The following is an 18,886-nucleotide window of genomic DNA, read 5'->3' on the forward strand; positions in this document are numbered from 1 at the left end:
CGGTATGGATTCTATCATAGACATTGGATGTAAATCAAAACTATCAGCATTCATAAAGTCTATATTTCATTATCTATAGACCTCTAGTATGAATGGATTCATACGATATCTTTACAAGTCGGAATCATGTTGCACATAAATAACTAATAATGACTAATTTTAACTCTCGACTTGTGAGTGTTATCGAAGACTTATTGTCTTTTCATTCTTGATATGGCAGAAGATGCCACCTCGTAGAAATCCTAGATGCGCCAGCGCCACAGGTACTACAGCGCCACCACCGCCACCACCCCCTCAGTTCGACCCAGTAATGATCCAGGCTGCCGTGACAGCCGTAGTAGCAGCCTCAATGTCCCAAATCAGCACTAATAATGCGGGTGGTGCGAGTAATGGTGCCACAAATTCTAACAACGGGGACAGTCAGGGACGCTCCAGGAAGTGTACCTACAAAGACTTTACAAATGACAATCCCAAAACCTTCAATGGAAGCGGGGGTGTCATAGCGTTGCTGCAATGGTTCGAGAAAATCGAATCCATCTTCGAAATATGCGCATGCCCTAAAGCAAGCAAGGTCAAATTTGCAGCATGCACATTCTCTGAAAGGGCCCTCACCTGGTGGAATGGCCATGTCAAAGCATTGACACTTCCGGTTGCTAATTCGATAACATGGGAAGACCTGAAAACCATGTTAATGAAGGAGTACTGCCCAAGGGGTGAGATACAAAAGTTGGAAGAAGAACTTTGGGGTCTCAAAATGACGGGCTCTGACATCCTGTCTTATACTTCAAGGTTTAGCGATCTAGCCATGTTGTGTCCCAGGATGGTCCCTTCGGAAAGTAAAAAGGTGGAAAGATACATATGGGGACTATCTCCCCAACTTCAAGGAAATGTACTGGCCTCAAAACCAACTACCTTTGACAGTGCCAAAGAACTGGCACAACAACTCATCGACCATAAAGCCATCCATGGCACTGTGACAACCACCCCCGATCAAGCAAAAGGGGGAAGCAACAAAAGGAAGTTCTGGAACAAGAAGAAGGGTCAACCTGCTCAAGACCATGCCAAAAAGCAACAAGTGGTTGCTGTGCATGCTGCCACAACCCCTGCCACCCCAACTTCGATAAGGCAATACGCCGGGAACCTACCCAACTGCAACAAGTGCAACTTTCACCACAACGGCGCATGCCGTGAAATGCATTGCACCAACTGTAACAAAAAGGGGCACACCGCTCGATTTTGTAAAGCTCCAGTCCAAGCAAACGCACAAGCTGCCAACGTCGGAGCCAGTCGAACCTGCTATGGTTGTGGAGAAGCAGGACACTTCAAGCGGAACTGCCCGAAGGCAAGAAACCCCAACCCTGGTGAAGTGGGCAGAGTTCTGGTGATAGGTCATGAGGAAGCAGTTGCAGATCCAACTGTGGTCACCGGTACGTTTCTCCTCAACAATACATACGCATGCATTCTTTTCGATAGTGGCGCGGAGAAAAGCTTTGTGCGCCATCAATTTAAATGCCTGCTTAAACAAAAACCACAAACACTAAAAGACACGTTCACCGTAGAAATGGCTAACGGAAAAACAGAGAACACTAACGACATTTACATCGGGTGTACCCTCATCTTAAACAATCACTCTTTCCAAATCGACCTTATGCCGGTCACCATAAAAAGTTTTGATGTTATCATTGGCATGGATTGGTTATGCCCTCACCATGCCGAAATTCTATGTCACGAAAAGGCCGTTCACCTTAATCTGCCAAATGGCGAAACCCTCGTCGTCTATGGTGACAAGCTTAGCTCAAACTTTCAGATCATCTCTTGTGTCAAGGCTCAAAAGTACCTCTGCAAGGAGTACCATGCCTTCCTAGCCCACGTCGTGGACAAGAAACAAGAAGTGAAAAACATCAAAGACATTCTGGAGGTCTGTAATTTCCCCGATGTATTCCCAGAAGACCTTCCAGCAGTGCCCCCTGCTCGACAAATAGAATTCCTAATCGATCTAATTCCTGGAGCTACCCCTGTAGCCAAATCGCCATATCGTCTAGCCCCAGTCGAAATGCAGGAATTGTCCAGTCAATTGAATCAACTGCTAAGCAAAGGTTTCATTAGGCCAAGCTTCTCACCTTGGGGAGCACCTGTCCTATTCGTCAAGAAAAAGGACGGGTCGTTCCGGATGTGCATTGACTACCGGGAATTAATCAAACTCACCATTAAAAACCGATATCCTTTACCTCGAATCGATGACACCTCTTCGAACAGCTACAACGAGCAAGTTTCTTCTCGAAGATTGACCTTAGATCAGGGTACCATCAACTACGAGTCCAAGAGAAGGATATTCCCAAGACAGCCTTCAGAACGCGCTACGGTCACTACGAGTTTGTAGTGATGCCTTTCGGCTTAACAAATGCATCTGCGGCGTTTATGGACCTGATGAATCGGGTGTGTCGACCTTGCTTAGATAAGTTCGTGATTGTTTTCATCGATGATATACTAGTCTACTCCCGAAGTTAGGAAGAACACAACCAGCATTTACGTCAAGTCCTAGAGACACTGAGGGCGTAGAAATTGTATGCAAAATTCTTAAAGTGAGAGTTCTGGATTCGAGAAGTGAATTTCCTCGGACATGTAGTCAACAAGGAAGGAATACATGTAGACCCTTCAAAGATCAAGGCAATCGAAAGCTGGTCAGCACCAAGAACACCCACAGAAATCCGACAATTTTTAGGACTCGCCAGTTACTATCGAAGATTCATTCAAAACTTCTCCAAAATCGTGAAGCCCCTCACCACCTTGACCCAAAAAGGAGTGACTTTCGTATGGGGGGATAAGCAAGAGGCTGCGTTCCAAACACTGAAACGAACTCTGTGCAGTGCTCCGATCTTGTCCCTACCGGATCGAACAGAGGACTTTGTGGTTTATTACGACGCATCAAACCAAGGCCTAGGTTGTGTATTAATGAAACGAGGAAAAGTCATTGCCTACGCCTCAAGACAGCTGAAGACGCACGAGGTAAACTACACGACGCACGATCTCGAACTGGGAGCAGTAGTTTTCGCCCTAAAAATCTGGAGACATTACCTCTACGGCACCAAGTGCACTATCTTCACCGATCACAAAAGCCTTCAGCATATCCTCAATCAGAAAGAACTCAACATGAGGCAAAGACGATGGGTGGAATTGCTAAATGATTACGAATGCGAGATTCGTTATCACCCAGGAAAAGCCAACGTGGTTGCAGACGCTTTGAGCAGAAAAGAATACTCGGGCCGCCGAGTAAAAGCATTAACCATGACCATCCACTCATACCTGTCCGTGCAAATCAAAGAGGCACAGGAAGAAGCCTTAAAACCAGAGTACATGACAGGTGAAGCGTTGAGAGGAATGAACAAAAATCTTGAAGTTAGGGATGAGGGGGTTCGATGTCTCATGAACCGAATCTAGACACCAAAGTTTGGTGGATTCAGGGACGTTGTCATGAACGAAGCTCATAAGACTCGTTACTCCGTGCATCCCGGTTCAGACAAAATGTACTTAGACCTCAAGAAGTTGTATTGGTAGCCGAACATGAAAGCCGAAATAGCTACCTTTGTGGGCAAGTGCCTGACTTGCGCCAAGGTCAAGGTGGAGTATCAGAAGCCCTTGGGACTACTTCAACAGCCAGTGATACCCGAGTGGAAGTGGGAGTAGATAACAATGGATTTCATTACCAATTTACCCAAGACAATGGGTGGACTTGACACCATTTGGGTAATCGTCGACAGATTAACCAAATCCGCACACTTCCTACCAATAAAGGAGACCGACAAAATGGAGAAACTGACAAGGATCTACATTAAAGAAGTCGTGCGACTTCACGGAGTACCAGTATCCATTATCTCCGATAGAGATAGTCGGTTCACGTCACGATTCTGGCAGTCACTGCAGAAATCTATGGGAACTAGGCTGGACATGAGTACAACCTACCACCCACAGACCGACGGGCAGAGTGAAAGAACCATTCAAACGTTAGAGGACATGCTAAGAGCTTGTGTGATAGACTTTGGTAAATCTTGGGATGCTCATTTACCCCTTATCGAATTCTCATACAATAATAGTTATCACACTAGCATCAAAGTTGTTCCGTTCGAAGCCCTCTATGGCCGTAAGTGCAGATCACCCCTGTGTTGGGCTGAGGTGGGCGATACGCAACTAGCAAGAGGGAAAGTTCCTAACAGCGCACTCACTTGCCCAGAGATCATAAGGGAAACAACAGAAAAGATCGTCCAAATTCGAGAACGAATGAAGGCTTCGCAAGACCGACAAAAGAGCTACGCATATAAGAGACGGTAGCCTTTGGAGTTCCAAGTTGGGGATCGAGTACTACTGAAAGTGTCACCTTGGAAGGGATTAATACGTTTTGGAAAACGTGGGAAATTAAATCCAAGGTATATCGAACCATTCGAAATCCTCGCCAGGATTGGCCCGGTGGCATACAAGCTACGATTACCACAAGAACTCAACCACGTTCATCCTAACTTTCATGTGTCGAACCTAAAGAAATGTTTGTCTGATGAGACCCTTGTCATTCCTTTGGAAGAAATTGAGATCAATGAGAACCTCCACTTCGTAGAGGAACCTGTTGAAATCATGGATCGAGAGGTCAAATCCACGAAACAAAGCCGCATTCCCATCGTAAAGGTCCGCTGGAACGCCAAGCGAGGACCCGAATTTACTTGGGAACGTGAGGACCAAATGAAGCAAAAGTACCCACATCTATTCCCCAACCCTTGAAGTCCCACTCAAAATGCAAATTTCGGGACAAAATTCCTTCTAACGGGGGGATAATGTGACAACCGTCAAATTCAAGTCAAAGTCAAAGTCAAAAGTCAAAGTCAAAGTCAACAAGTCAAACCGGTCAAACTTAACTAATACTTGTATGTTAAAAATTATTCTATAAAAATGTGCATTGGTATGACAAGAATTCTAGTGTTTCAGATATTTTATGTGTTTAGCAATGTAAAACGCTAAGAAGGGAGTTAAACGCATCAAAACACGACTACGGACCCTTTTGGGGACTTAAAATGATCATAAACGAAGTATAACGGGTTCACGGACCTTGCATTGCGAGTCAATACGATAATATTAACTAAAAATAAATCTCTCCCAAATCTCTCTCAAAATCTCTCTCAACTTCTTATAGTCATCCGAGTCATCCCGACCCTTAACTTGGCCAAAAACCGCATGAATCGGGGAGTTATATCGAAAAACAGCTAAATAGGTCCGAAACCCCTCTTAGGAACCTAACCCTCTTAGAGGCGAACCTCTTAGAGCCGAACCCTGTTAAGACCGAAGCTTCCTTATCCGAACCGAACATCACCTGGACCGAAGTCAGCAGGACCGAAGCTCAAGTACACCCAAAATGAACCGAGCCCTCGGTCCATTTCGGTTCCCTCTCACCTTCGGACCCGAGACCATCCCTTCGGACCCGAGCCTTACCTTCGGTTCCTCCTTCTCCCACTCTCGGTTCCTTCTCCCACCTTCGGTCCTCACCTCCTAAGGATCGAACCCCTCGCAGGTTCGCTCCTTATGCCCGGTTTTCGACCACTTTTGCTTCTTAAGCCCGTTTTTTACGGGGATTTTTCACCAAATTCATATTTTTATCATTTTAAACTCCCTAAACTCATATTTTATTTATTTCTCAAGGATTTATAAATTATAAATCATTATTTTACATTAAAAAGAATATTCTACACCACAAGTGGGTCAAGTGTGTCAACTTGTCTCCATGTGTTATCCTCTCATTAGCCCAATCTTATCCACATCACACAAACCAAGGTAAACATCATTTCAACTTTGCAAATTGCTCCAGCAACATCTATATAAAGAAATCCCTGGAGGATTTCTTGGCTTACTTTGATCACTTTCAAACACTTATACACTTCTCAAACCATCAAGAGAGCCTCTTTTTCTCTCTACTTCCAGCCACTTTTTGGAAGTGTTCTTGAGTTATTACTTCACTTTTTGGTAAGTATTCCATCTAAACTCAAGTATTATTCCATATTTTCGTAATATTCTTGAATCATCTACCCACATTTTAACACCAAAAATCATTCTTAGGATCAGCCAAACTCTCACATGTTCATCAAGTATTATTGACTTGATACTCCTCGTCTTCGACCTTCTACTCTTCAAGAATCACTCAAGGTGAGTTCATACCACTACATTTTCCAGTTTTCTTTAGTTTTTAGGGGGGGGGGGAATACAAGTTAAAACACAAAAACATATTTAAAACTTAACTTGACAGTTTACAGCAGAAAAGTTGTAACCTGTTTACGAACTGTTTTACCCAACTTAAACTTAATATTTTTCAAAATTGTTTAATATGAAAATAGTTCAGGTTTTGTACCTTTAAAATGACTACTTGCAAGACTCCATACAATTTTTCTACAATTTATGGTGATTTTTACAAAACTGCTTGTCACAGCAGCATCAATTATAGGAAAATTTATGAATATAGTAGAATCTTTTTCCAAACTCTCAGAGTTTACGGATTCAGTTTTCGACTTACGATGATTTTTCTATAAATACTCTAATAACAGTGACAGTTAAGGGTAAAACTGTCAAAACAGTTTTAAGAGTTATTTTTCACCTTGTAACATGCTGAGCAAGGTGTGTAAGATTTACACTTATTATTTTCAATGTCATTTTATTGAAATACAAAGTCATGCATAACAAGGTTTTATTAAACATAAAACACTCTTGATAAACTATAATAGGTATAGCTTGAACACTTCGCTTAACAAAGAAACACTAACACAATCGATTTACAAAACGGGTATTTTCTTACAAATTACGTGAACTTGTTAATGAATAAATTTGTGAGTCATTCACCTTCAGGGTACTCTTAAGTACCACAGAAAAGTCATGTAGTTATAATCAAAATCTCTTGAGGGAGAGCGTGATAGTTATGTATAGATCTATATTGGGTCTGACAAACCCGCACCTAAGCTGCTTGCAATAGCTAGACCGGCAGGTCTGGGATGACAAATGTCATAACAATTCTGACGCCTGAAGAACGTCGAGTACGAGGTCTTCGAGTTTTAGCATGGTTATAACAACTCACATGGGGAATTAACAAAACACCCAGTTCACAGAGATTTAAGGAGTTTTATTTAAATATAAAACCATACATAAGTATGACGATTTACTTACATATACTAAGTCTTGGTTCAGTTAAGGCTACATCAAACCTTTTAGAAAATATTGGATTTTCTGGAAACAAACTTGTAACAAACTTTAAGGAACAACATCCATTTTTCATACATAAACCGCTTATAAACTCACCAGCTTTAATGCTGATACTCTTTCAAAAACAACTTGTATTCTCAGGTATTCAGTAATACAGGTAACCACAAGATTTTTGAAGGCAAGACGCTAAGGCGTAAACTTTTGCAATATTTTGACATCATATGTAATTTATTTGGAAACATGTATTTTTGCAACGATGTAACCTTTTAAATTATATTTATGATGGTTGTGTTTACTTTCTTCATTATGGTTATGATACTGAGCATGACGTCCTCCGCCCCCGTACGTTTTCGCCGTTCCGGTTTGGGGGTGTGACACTCCCTAACCCACAAGTTCAAAGACTTGAAAAGTTCAAGATCACTCAAGCCCTATTGGATAGCAAACACAAGGATGGAAAGTCTGTGTGTGCACATGTCTTGGATATGAAGTCGCACATTGACAGGCTGAGAATGTTGGGTGTCGTGTTCCCATGGAAGTTGGCTATTGACTGGGTTCTTCAATCACTTCCCGAGTCATATAGTGAGTTTGTTAAAGACTACTATGTGAGAGATCACGACATGACCTGGGCAATGACATGGATATCCCAGAAATGATTCCTTCTCCTAAAGGAAAGGAATTGGCCATGATCAAAAGCTTTGATCATAAGGGAAAGGCCAAATATAAGATTGCTCCATATGTCATTCCCGATGAGCCTGTTTGTTTCTATTGCCAAGGAAAGGGACATTGGAATCGAAGCTGCGCTGAATACCTGAGAACTTTAGTTAGATTGTATGGTTCTGCTTCAGGTAAGTCCGTTATCTAACTCTATTAAGTTCCTAATTGTTGATTCTTAGTACATGATGTGACAAGGTTGCATTTTGATGTTTTGTAGGATCATGCAAAAGGAAGGAAGCTTAAAGGAAGAGTATGATGAATCTGGTCGCGAAGATGGATTTCAATCGCATGGTTCGATGATCGGATTTTTGAGCTGCTGCTTAAGAGTTATGATAGATTGCTTAGAAATATTTAGAAACATAGTTTTCATTAGTAAATGCATTGTAAGGAAAAGTTTTTCGTGTTTTGTAAATAAATAAAATTTTGATTTTGTTTTATTTATATCTCCTTACAATGGCTTTTGTGAAAATTGATGTTTATGTATATTCTAGCAATGTTCGATATAGATTTTATTCTTTCGTTTGTGGTAGTATCATAATTTACCAAATAAGGAAAGATTATCATCACCCAAATTTCAGTTGGATAGAAACTTGGAATCATGCAACTTGTATTCTGTGATGAATGAGAACCTTCATCTTTGGGAAATTAAGACTAATTCCTTGTTCACATGTATATATGAGTCAAGTGAAGGACTAGGGGATTAGGTACACTGGGTGTGCGCTGGTCAGGTCCACCACAAAGAACGATAAGACTATTCGTCATGATTTACTAATGTTTAGTAAATATGGTTATGCTTACAAGTTTAAGTATAATTCTGAACATTGGAAAAGTTTCAATGTATGGCAGAACGAATGAGAAGAATCAAATTAGGCAGAAAGATAAAAGTTTCTCCAATCTAAAAAGATGGGAGAGTCCTTTAGTATCGTGTTTTATGATCGTCTTAATGATTATGAAAACCATATCACAATTGATCCTCTAAGGTCATCTTAGTGCATTTCTATGGCTAAGAAGAGGAATTGTGAATTGTTGGAATGGTTAAATCAAAAAGGTGAATCATACTTCGTTTCAAATCGAGTCTTAGAGTCATACTCCATGATTGAGCCTTGAGTGATATAATCTTAAGAAAGGTTTATAACACTTATCAAATGTAGAGTAAAATGTTTTCTAGTCTTGTACATTTGAAATTGGTAAGTTGTGATGTTTGGATAAAAAAAAAGACCGACTAAGGCCAATGGTGTGAAGCTTTAGTCTTGATTAAAATCCGCACTAACTCTTGAATATTTGTTTGTCAAGGAATGGTTCATGACAAGAGAATCTTATATGTCAAGAGGTCAGTGGGACTTAAAGATCTGGACAAGTTTCAAGAACTAATCAAGAATAAACCTATTGTTAAACACTAGCACACGACTTGAGGTTTGTAACCTATCGTGTTGACATATTCTTGTTTCTGTGCCATTCTAGTTGATTGGCTATGCATGTGAGTTCTATGAGTTCTCAGTTGTTTGCATAACAACTTGGAAGTGCTGCCAGGTGGCAAGAAATTAAGATTGAACAAGTTTAGTCCATATGAGTTTGGATTTGTCACTAACCTTGTCTTATGATTATGGTTATGACAAATTCACATGGATACGAACATATACACCATAAAATCTAAGAGTCATAAGGTTTCTCTCCAATTCATGAAAATGATTGTGAGGAAACGCTTTCACTAAGTAGATTTTAAGGAGATAGAATTGTGATATTTGCATTCTCCAATTCAGTTATGATTACGGCATCCTTCTTCATAATTTGAATTGTGAGAAATGGCAAAGGGTCTAAACATTTGAGACTTATTGTTGTAAGTTCTAAAATTGCTAAGACACACATGTGAGCTATCTAAGGAAATATGTATGATTTTGAGAAGCCTAGATAAAGTCTTATAAAAGCATCTCGAATTAGAAATCTGAACTTTGGTAATGAAAGTCAATAAGTATTGATTTCTAGAAGTCCAGCTGATTACATGTCAAAGCTAGTGGGAGCATAAGTGTTATGCTAGTAACATAATAATTATTATGCTAGTGGAAGCATAATCAATTATGATGAATGTTTCAAGTTAGCAATGTTAATTTTAGAAAACAAAAGTTTCAATTCGCAAGTTACAGGGTTTGAAAAGTTGTTTTTCTATAATTAAGGGAGAGGAATACATACTTCATTTCAAATCTAAAAGCTTATATTGAGCTTTTAATCAGATTTAGTCAAATATATATATATATATATATATATATATATATATATATATATGAATGTTATGTTGGAATGGTTCAACATAAGGAAATTCTATAAATAGATGTGTTAATTGCATTCTCAAATTCGATTATGATTACGACATCCCTCTTCATAGTTCGAATTGTGAGAACATGGCAAATAAGAAATATTATAGCAAAATATTGATCAAGTAACATGTCCCATATGCTTCGGGTATAGGATCGATTGCATATGCTATAATATTCTCGCGTTCTAAATTTTCCAAATGCCTAGGGCATTAAGAGGGAAAAAGGACTAGAACCGGATATGACTAAAGTGGTTAACAATTGTTAAGGATAATCTAAGGTTTGCCAAGGATTGGTCACGGGCAGTTGGAAGTATAGTAATGGATGGACTATATCGACATTATTATAAATAGAAAGTATTATATCAATAATGAGTTGTCATATGGAAAATATGGAATGTTTCCATATTGGGAGTTGGATATTAAGAATCTGTGGTTAGAAACTTTTATGCGAGAAGGATGTTCAAAGGAATGTACTTTGAATTTGAGACTTCGCTTCCATAGAATTGTCCTGTAACAATCTCCAAAGGAATACCTTGTAATATCGTTGGTCAAGTCTCCGTGACTTTTGGTACCTAGACATTACAAAGGAATCATTGAATGATATTTTAGAATCTAACACATTCTGGCAGTGACAAGAATTTGGAATTCTTACACTAGTGATAAAGATTTGGAATTGTGAAATGAGTTTCATTGAAGACGTGTTCAGTTGATCTATTTCACAAAGTAAGGACCATAGAAAAACATAGTGTGTATTCTTGGAGCATGGAATAACTATTTTTTAGAAAAACATAGTGTGCATGCTTGGTGCATGGCATAACTATTGTTTTAATTCAAGTATTAAGTTGATTATTCGAAACATTATACAATGAATAATGAGTAATCAATATGACTCAAAAGTATTTGGGCCATATAGGATTAGTATTATTCTTGTGTTTCACTTTCCATGTTTTGACTTCCCGAATAACTAGGTTATTCAAACCATCCACAATCGATCATACTTTGGAAGCAAGTATTAAGGCAAGACTGTCATGAATGGGTCTGTAGTTTGTCTGGGTGTTTTAGACATAGATGCAGTGTTCGTGAGTACTCCTGGAATAAGATTCGAGTATTGGATTCAACCCACGCTCATCTGAATCACTTCATGGATTTTATCACGGTTGATTGTGAGACGATAATATCTTATATTCTTGAAACGGAGACATGTGAGTTGTAGTTGCGAATCTGTTGCACATTGACGTATGTAAACGCACCAGTAACTTGGTGTTATAAAACATATTGTTGTGTGTGATTTGATGAGTAAGTACAAGCAAACATTTGAGTCGAAGTTTATCCGTTCCTTTTACCCCATGTGGATAAAAGTGATATATGTAGGCCCCTCGATGATTTAGTGATGACACCCGAAGTGTTTGGCTAAGCATGGAGTGATTTGATTTGTTCAATTAGTCGGTCTTCATAAATCGGAAATCGGGAAACAACAGATGGACAGAGAGAATGATTATAATCCATGTCTCAGTCCATATGATATCTAGAATGGAGGAATATATGATCCCTTATCTAATGGACACGTCATTGACGAGGTCAGAGTTTGACAGCGGCTTTTAAGAGCTACGATTGCTAGTCGGGTTGTGAAGTCGTACTTGCAATAATAGTTATTAGACTTATCCAAGTGGGAGACTGTTGGATTAGGTGTCTAAGCCCATAACTATAATTGATATATACTTGACCTGAGAGTAGCATGGTCCATTTGGGTTGCATATCACCAGGACAGTTTGATAGGATGGACTTTTGAGAAGAGGTTATTTATGATTTATTTATATATTATAAGTTCTAATATATTAATATGAAATCATATTATTTAATTAGTATTGATCAAGAATTAGTTTGGAATTAATTTTGTGATCAAAATAGACTAATTAAATATAAGGGGTTAACTTGGTTAATCATTCATTCTTATGGTGTGGGCCAATGATCCATGATTCCTCAGGTTGGGCTAAACCCATGTGACACCCGATGGATGATCCATGGAGGTTTAAACCCATGGAGCCTAAGGAATATGGAATGTCATGCCCATTAGGGTTTACATGGTGTAACCCTAATCATGCCACACTATATAAGAAGTCCCTTATGATCCAAAATGGCATACTAGATACTTGGAGTTACATGAGCCGATTTTGGTGTACAAGATACTCTCTCAAAAGTCATCTTTTGTCCAAAGTGTTGGATTAATGTCTAAGTCCATAACTATAATTGGTAAGACTTGACCCGACCCGGCATGGTCCATTTGGGTTGCATGGCATCATGCATTTGGATAGACTATAATGAGAGAAATAACACTTAATGTTGGTTAATATATTATAAGTTCTAATATATTAATAAGGTTATTTAATTAGTATTGATCAAGAATTAATTTGGAATTAATTAAGTGATCAAAAGGAGACTAATTAAATATATGGGTTGATTGTGTAAATCATTCATTCTTATATATGTGGGCTTGTGATCCAAGATTCCTTATGTTGGACTAAGTCCATGGGGTGACCCATGGATACTCCATGGAGGTTAAAATCCATGGAGCATAAGGAATAGGTAAAGTTATGAGTTACATGGTGTAACCCTAATAGCCACCATATAAAAGAATCTCATGGCTCAAGAAATCGTGCACTAATGTGTGAGTGTGAGGGCTAGACGATTTCAAAGAGTGTTCAAGTTTCTCTCAAGTTATTCCAAGTGTATTTGGTGTTGTGTGAACCATTTGAGGTGTCACACTTGGGGCACTAGGCACTCAAGCTTCATGAAGACAATCTACATCAAAGAGGTATGTATTCTATCTTGTTATATTTATTATTTTGTATGCTAGATTAGGATAATACCTTGGATGTTCATAATTGTATGTATAATAGAGAAAACATAGATCCAAGGTATTTAGGGTTGCATGTACACTTAGGAGTGTTAGAATGCTCATAACCCAACAGTGGTATCAGAGCCTAGGCTTGTTTTCTTGTTATACTTGCAAAAGTAGCTGAAAAATCGAGTTGAATGCATATATTCGATTGTTTTGGCTGGAATTGGACTAGGAACATTACCCTAAGATGTTTTTGGACTTATAAACTTGTTTTTGATGTGGTAATGTTCATGCTAATCCAATTTCTAAGATAATTGTCATAATTTCAAGATTTGTATTAGTTTGTATGTTCATGCTAATTTCTTGAAGATTGATGATTAGAATTATCTTGTTCTTATGAGGTTCTTAGATTAATAGAAAAGTTGTGTGAAATAGTTGTTTTCAATCCATTTTAATCTAAGAGTTGATTCCAAAGTGTGTTTTTGTAAGTTGTCCTCAAGTTATATGAAAAGTCACATTTAAGAATCATAAAACTCATAAAAGTTGACAAAGGTTACAAAATGAAGAGTCTAGTTCTAATTAAATGGTTTTATGACTCCGTAACTTGTCCTCAAGTTATGGAGGTTCAAGAGTCTCTTCATTGAATTAAAAAAAAAGTGTAACCTTAATTAGTTCCATAAGTTACAATAAAAAAAAGTTATTTTTTTTATTAATTAGTTTAAAGTCTTCCATAACTTGTCCTCAAGTTATGGAACTTGAAGAGTATTTTTTTTAATTAAAAATACTTTAAACTCATAAGTTATGGAATTAATTAGTTTTGAATAGTTTCAAAACTTGCCCTCAAGTTTTGGAATTTGAAAAGTTTTCACTTATGAATACTTTAATTCCAAGTTAGCCCTTAGAATTTTAAAAGTTAAAATTCAACCCTTATACTTTATAATATTATAAGTTAATAATATTTATATATATATGTATAAGAGTAAAGTCAGTCTTACCGTTAGTAGGCCTCATTCACGAAGCCGGTCTATAAGGGGGGTATAAGGTTACTGCCTATAAAATGGCAGTTTAATGGGTGTCCACTCTCACCCACCGCTTCCTTGACTGGTGGAGGGTCGTTAGCCGAACGGGTAGGACAAGGACTATAATTCTCCTTTCATTAAAAGTATTAATGATAAATACTAAGTAACTAAACTCTTATTAATACCCAATCTTAGTTACTTAGGAAAATGTGAATTTGGTGCTAACCCATGAAATTACACTTTGCACTTTGGTTAAGTCGTTAGTGGAGCGTGTGTGGTTAACCGGCACACTAACCTGGACTTAACAAGGTAGGCAAAGGGAAACTTAATATTTATCATAGTATCGGTGGAGCGTGTGTGGTTAACCAGCACACTGATTAAGGGGTAAATATTAAGGGTACCAAGTATATTTGCATGGTTATTCACACCTTGTTTTGTGATCCTCGACATCCCAGTCACAAAACCTGAAGGGCACACTCGAGATTGAAACATGCCTTTGAACAGTTCAATGAATCTCAAAGATCTAGGACTTTCAAATCCAATTAAAACCTAATATATTATTTCATTTTTCATGGTGGAAATTGGTGAATCGTCATTCACCTACCTTCAAATATTTTATAGCTTGGATTACGGCATCCCTCTTCTAAGTTATAAAATAGTTTGTTGGGTCCTAGCCTTAATATTTCATATTGGGTGTCATATTAAGGACTTTAAATCAACTATCTTGAATATCTCCCAAAAAGATGTCTGGTCTAGACATTTATGATCTTCCCAAATCTCTTGAAACAAGCTTTCCTAAATGAAGATGATGTCCCATGGATATCATACTTCTTTCACCTCCTCTAATTATTCTCCCTAACCCACAAGTTCCTAAAATGTTTAAGGTCACTCAAGCCCTATTGGCAAGGCAAGGTCTAGGTGTGATCACATCTTGGAGATGTAGTCACATATTGACAAGCCGGGAGAGTTGGGTGTCAAAGTCTTGAGAAAGTTGGTGGCTCAACTACTTTCTAAGTCACATAGTGAGTTCTTTTGGGAATCCTATGAAACAGACTAAGACAAGACCCTTAATGATCTTATCTATTTGCTAAGATCAACTTCCTAAAACGCTATGGACATTGACAATGATGACATTGGATATCCAGTAAAGCTCTCTCTTCCCAATGGAAAGGGATCGGCCATAGTCAACTCGGTTGACCCAATGGTAAAGAGAGAGGCGAAGTCTGAGATAGTCCTATTATCAAGGGTCCATAGGTAACTATTGCCAAAGGAAGGGGCATTGGTTACGAAGCTGCCAAATTTACCTAAGGATGTTAAAGTCAATAAGTTTGGCTCTACTTCAGGTAAAGTCCATTGTCTAACTCTATTAAGTAGATGCTGATTCTGATCGCGAAGATGGATTTCAATCGCATGGTTCGGTGATCAGAATTTTGGGCTATTACTTAAGAGTTATGATATTTATATTGCTTAGGAATAGATAACAACAAGGTTTTCATATGGATTGTAAGGATAAGTTTTTCCGCGAAGTTTTAAAATAAAAGAAAAAGGTTTTGATTTTATTTATTTTAAGTATCCTTACAATGGCATTTGTGAAAAGTTGTTGCTTATAAGATTCCATTGATAGCAATATTGGAAAAATGGATTTGATTCTTTCAGTTGTGGTAGTGTCTAATATTACCAAATAAGGAAAGATTCTCATCACCCAAGGTTCAATTGGACCAAAACTTGGAATCATGCAAGTTGTATAGTATGATGAATGAGAACTTTCAGCTTGGAAAATTAAGACTAATTCCTTATGTGAATAAGGAAAGGACTAAGGGATCGAGTACACATTCTTGTGCACTGGTCAAGTCAACCACAAAAGATCAAGAAGACTATTCGTCATGATTTACTTAAGTTCAGTAAATATGATTATACTTATAAGTTTAAGTATAAGTCTGTAGCATTGGAGAAGTTTCACTGTGAGACAGAACGAATAAGAAGAATCAAAGTATGGCAGAAAGATAAAAGTTTCTCAAATCTGAAAAGATGGGAGAGTACTTTAGTATCATGTTTATGATCATCTTAATGATTAAGATACCATATCACAGTTGGTCCTCTAAAGTCATCTTAGTGCATTCTTATGACTAAGAAGAGGAGTCATGAATTATTGAAATGGTTAAATCAAAAAGATGAGTCATACTTCGTTCCAAAACAATTCTTAGAGTCATACTCCAAGATTGTAACTTGAGTGACATATCTTAAAGAGGGTTTGTTAACACTAGTCAAATGTAAGAGTAAAAGGTTATCTACTCTTGTACATTTGAAATTGGTAAGTTGTGATGTTTTGGATAAAACAGAGACCAACTTAGGCCAATTGTGTAAAGTGTTAGTCTTGATAAAGAATCCGCACTATCTCTTGAATATTTGACAAGGGAGTCTTATATGTCAAGAGGACAGTGGGAGTCTTAAAGCTCTTGAAAGTTTCAAGACTTAATCAAGAATAAAACCTAAAGTCCTTCACTAGCACACGACTTGAGGTTTATAACCTATCGTGTTGAAATTTTTGTGCCTATTCAAGTTGGCTTTGCATAGGAGTTCTGAGAGATCTCAATTGGTTGCACAACTACTTGGAAGCAATGGCAGGTACCCGAGCTGCCAAATGGCAAGAATTTAAGATTGCACAAGTTTAATCAATATGAGTTTGGATTTATCACTAACCTTGTCTTGTGATTATGGTTTTAACAAATTCACATGGATAAGAACACATACACTATTAAATCTAAGTGTCATAAGGTTTCTCTCCGATTCATGAAAATGATGGTGAGGAAACACTTTCACTAAGTAGATTTTAGCTAGATAGCAATTGTGATATTTGCATTCTCAAAGTCGTTAGTGGAGCGTGTGTGGTTTACCAGCACACTAACATGGACTTGTGAGAAGTGGAAAAGGTCTAAACAATTGAGACTATGATTACGGCATCCCTTTTCATAGTTCTAAAATTGTTTAGACACACATGTGAGTTATCTAAGAGTGGTGTATGATTTTGATAAAGTTTTATCAAAACAATCTAGTATCAGAAATCTGAACTTTGGTAAGAAAGTCAGCTAATTTCTGAGTACATGTCAAAGCTAGTGGGAGCATAAGTGTTATGCTAATAATCATCATGTTAGTGGGAGCATGATAATTATAACAAAGGTTGCAAGTTAGCAATGTTAATTATAGAAAACAAAAGTTTCAATTCGTGAGGTTGCAGGGGTTGAAAAAGTTGTTTTGCTATAATTAAGGGAGAGGAAATTATACTTCATTTCAATTCTAAAAGCTTAGATTGAGATTTTAATCGTATTTAATCAAGGATATATATATGAATTTCATGTTGGAATGGCTCAACATAAGAAAATTCTATATATGGTTCCATTATTTGCGTTCTAAAATTCGATTATGATTACGGCATCCCTTTTCATAATCTGAATTTTGAGAACTTGGCAAATTGTAATGGAAATATTATAGCAAAAGACTGGTTTAGTCTTTATGTGAGACATCATGAATCGTGTCCCATATGCTTCGGATATAGGATCGATTACATGTGCTATATTCATCCTTTCTAAAACTTTCCAAATGCCTGGGGCATTATGAAGGGAAAAGGTCTAGAATTGGATATGACTAAAATGATTAAGCAATTGTCAAGGACAATCTAAGGTTTACCAAAGATTGGTTGCTCAGGGATAGTTGGAAGTATAATGTTAATTCTGGAAGGACCATATTGACATAATCTGTAAGGAGGCAACTCTTGTTCAGAAGTGATAGTCAAAATGGAATATGGAAATGTTTCAAAGTTAGAAATTATTCAATATGTGTAAGATTAGGAAACTTAATGAAAGAAGGATGTTTCCAAGGAGTTGATCTCCATTGGAATGCTCTGTAATGATTGTTGTCAAGTCTTTCTGACTTCGTGATTAATCATTAAGAGGATCAATGCATATAAGTTTAGAATCTAACAGATTTCAGTAAATGGCATGAATTTGGAATTCTTGCATTTGCAGTAAGGATTTGGGACTGTGAAAAGAGGATCATTGGAGTGATGTTCAATTGATCTATTTTACAAAGTAAAGATCATAGACAAACATAGTATGCATACTTGGTGTATGGCATGACTAGTGTTTAGAAAACATAGTGTACATGCTTGGAGCATGGGACAACTATTGTTTTAAATTCAAGTATAAAGTTGATAAAACCGAAACAATGAATAATGAGTAATCAGTATGGTGATAAATAAAAGTGTTTACTTATATTCATAGGGTTTGATACCATATTTGATTCATTTATTCTTGTGTTTCACTTTGCATGTTTTGACTTCCAGAATAACTAAGTCGCTCTTCCTGAATGATTAAGTTATTCAAACCATCCACAGTCGGTCATATGCTGGAAGTAGATATGAATCAAGACTGTCATGGGTTGGTTTGTAGAGGTCCAAGTTGGTGGACAAAGTGGTGCTACAACACTCATGAGTGCTCATAAGTTCTGAGTATTGGATTCAACCCGCGCTCATTTGAATCACTTCATGGATTTTATCACGAGTAATCATGAGACGATAATATCTTATATTTTTCAAACCTAGAGATATGAGTTGTTACTATGAGTTGGTTATACATTGATTGCACGAAAACGCATTGGTAACTCGATGTTATAAAACGTGCCTTTGTGTATGATTCAACAAGTAGTAGAACAAGCCATATGAGTCGAAGTTTATCCATTCCTTTTACCTTCGGGATAAAAGCGATATCTGTGGGCCCCTTGATG

Source organism: Lactuca virosa, chromosome 8 (genome assembly GCF_052849685.1).
Source record: "Lactuca virosa cultivar CGN04683 chromosome 8, Lactuca_virosa_CGN04683_v6, whole genome shotgun sequence".
NCBI lineage: Eukaryota > Viridiplantae > Streptophyta > Magnoliopsida > Asterales > Asteraceae > Lactuca > Lactuca virosa.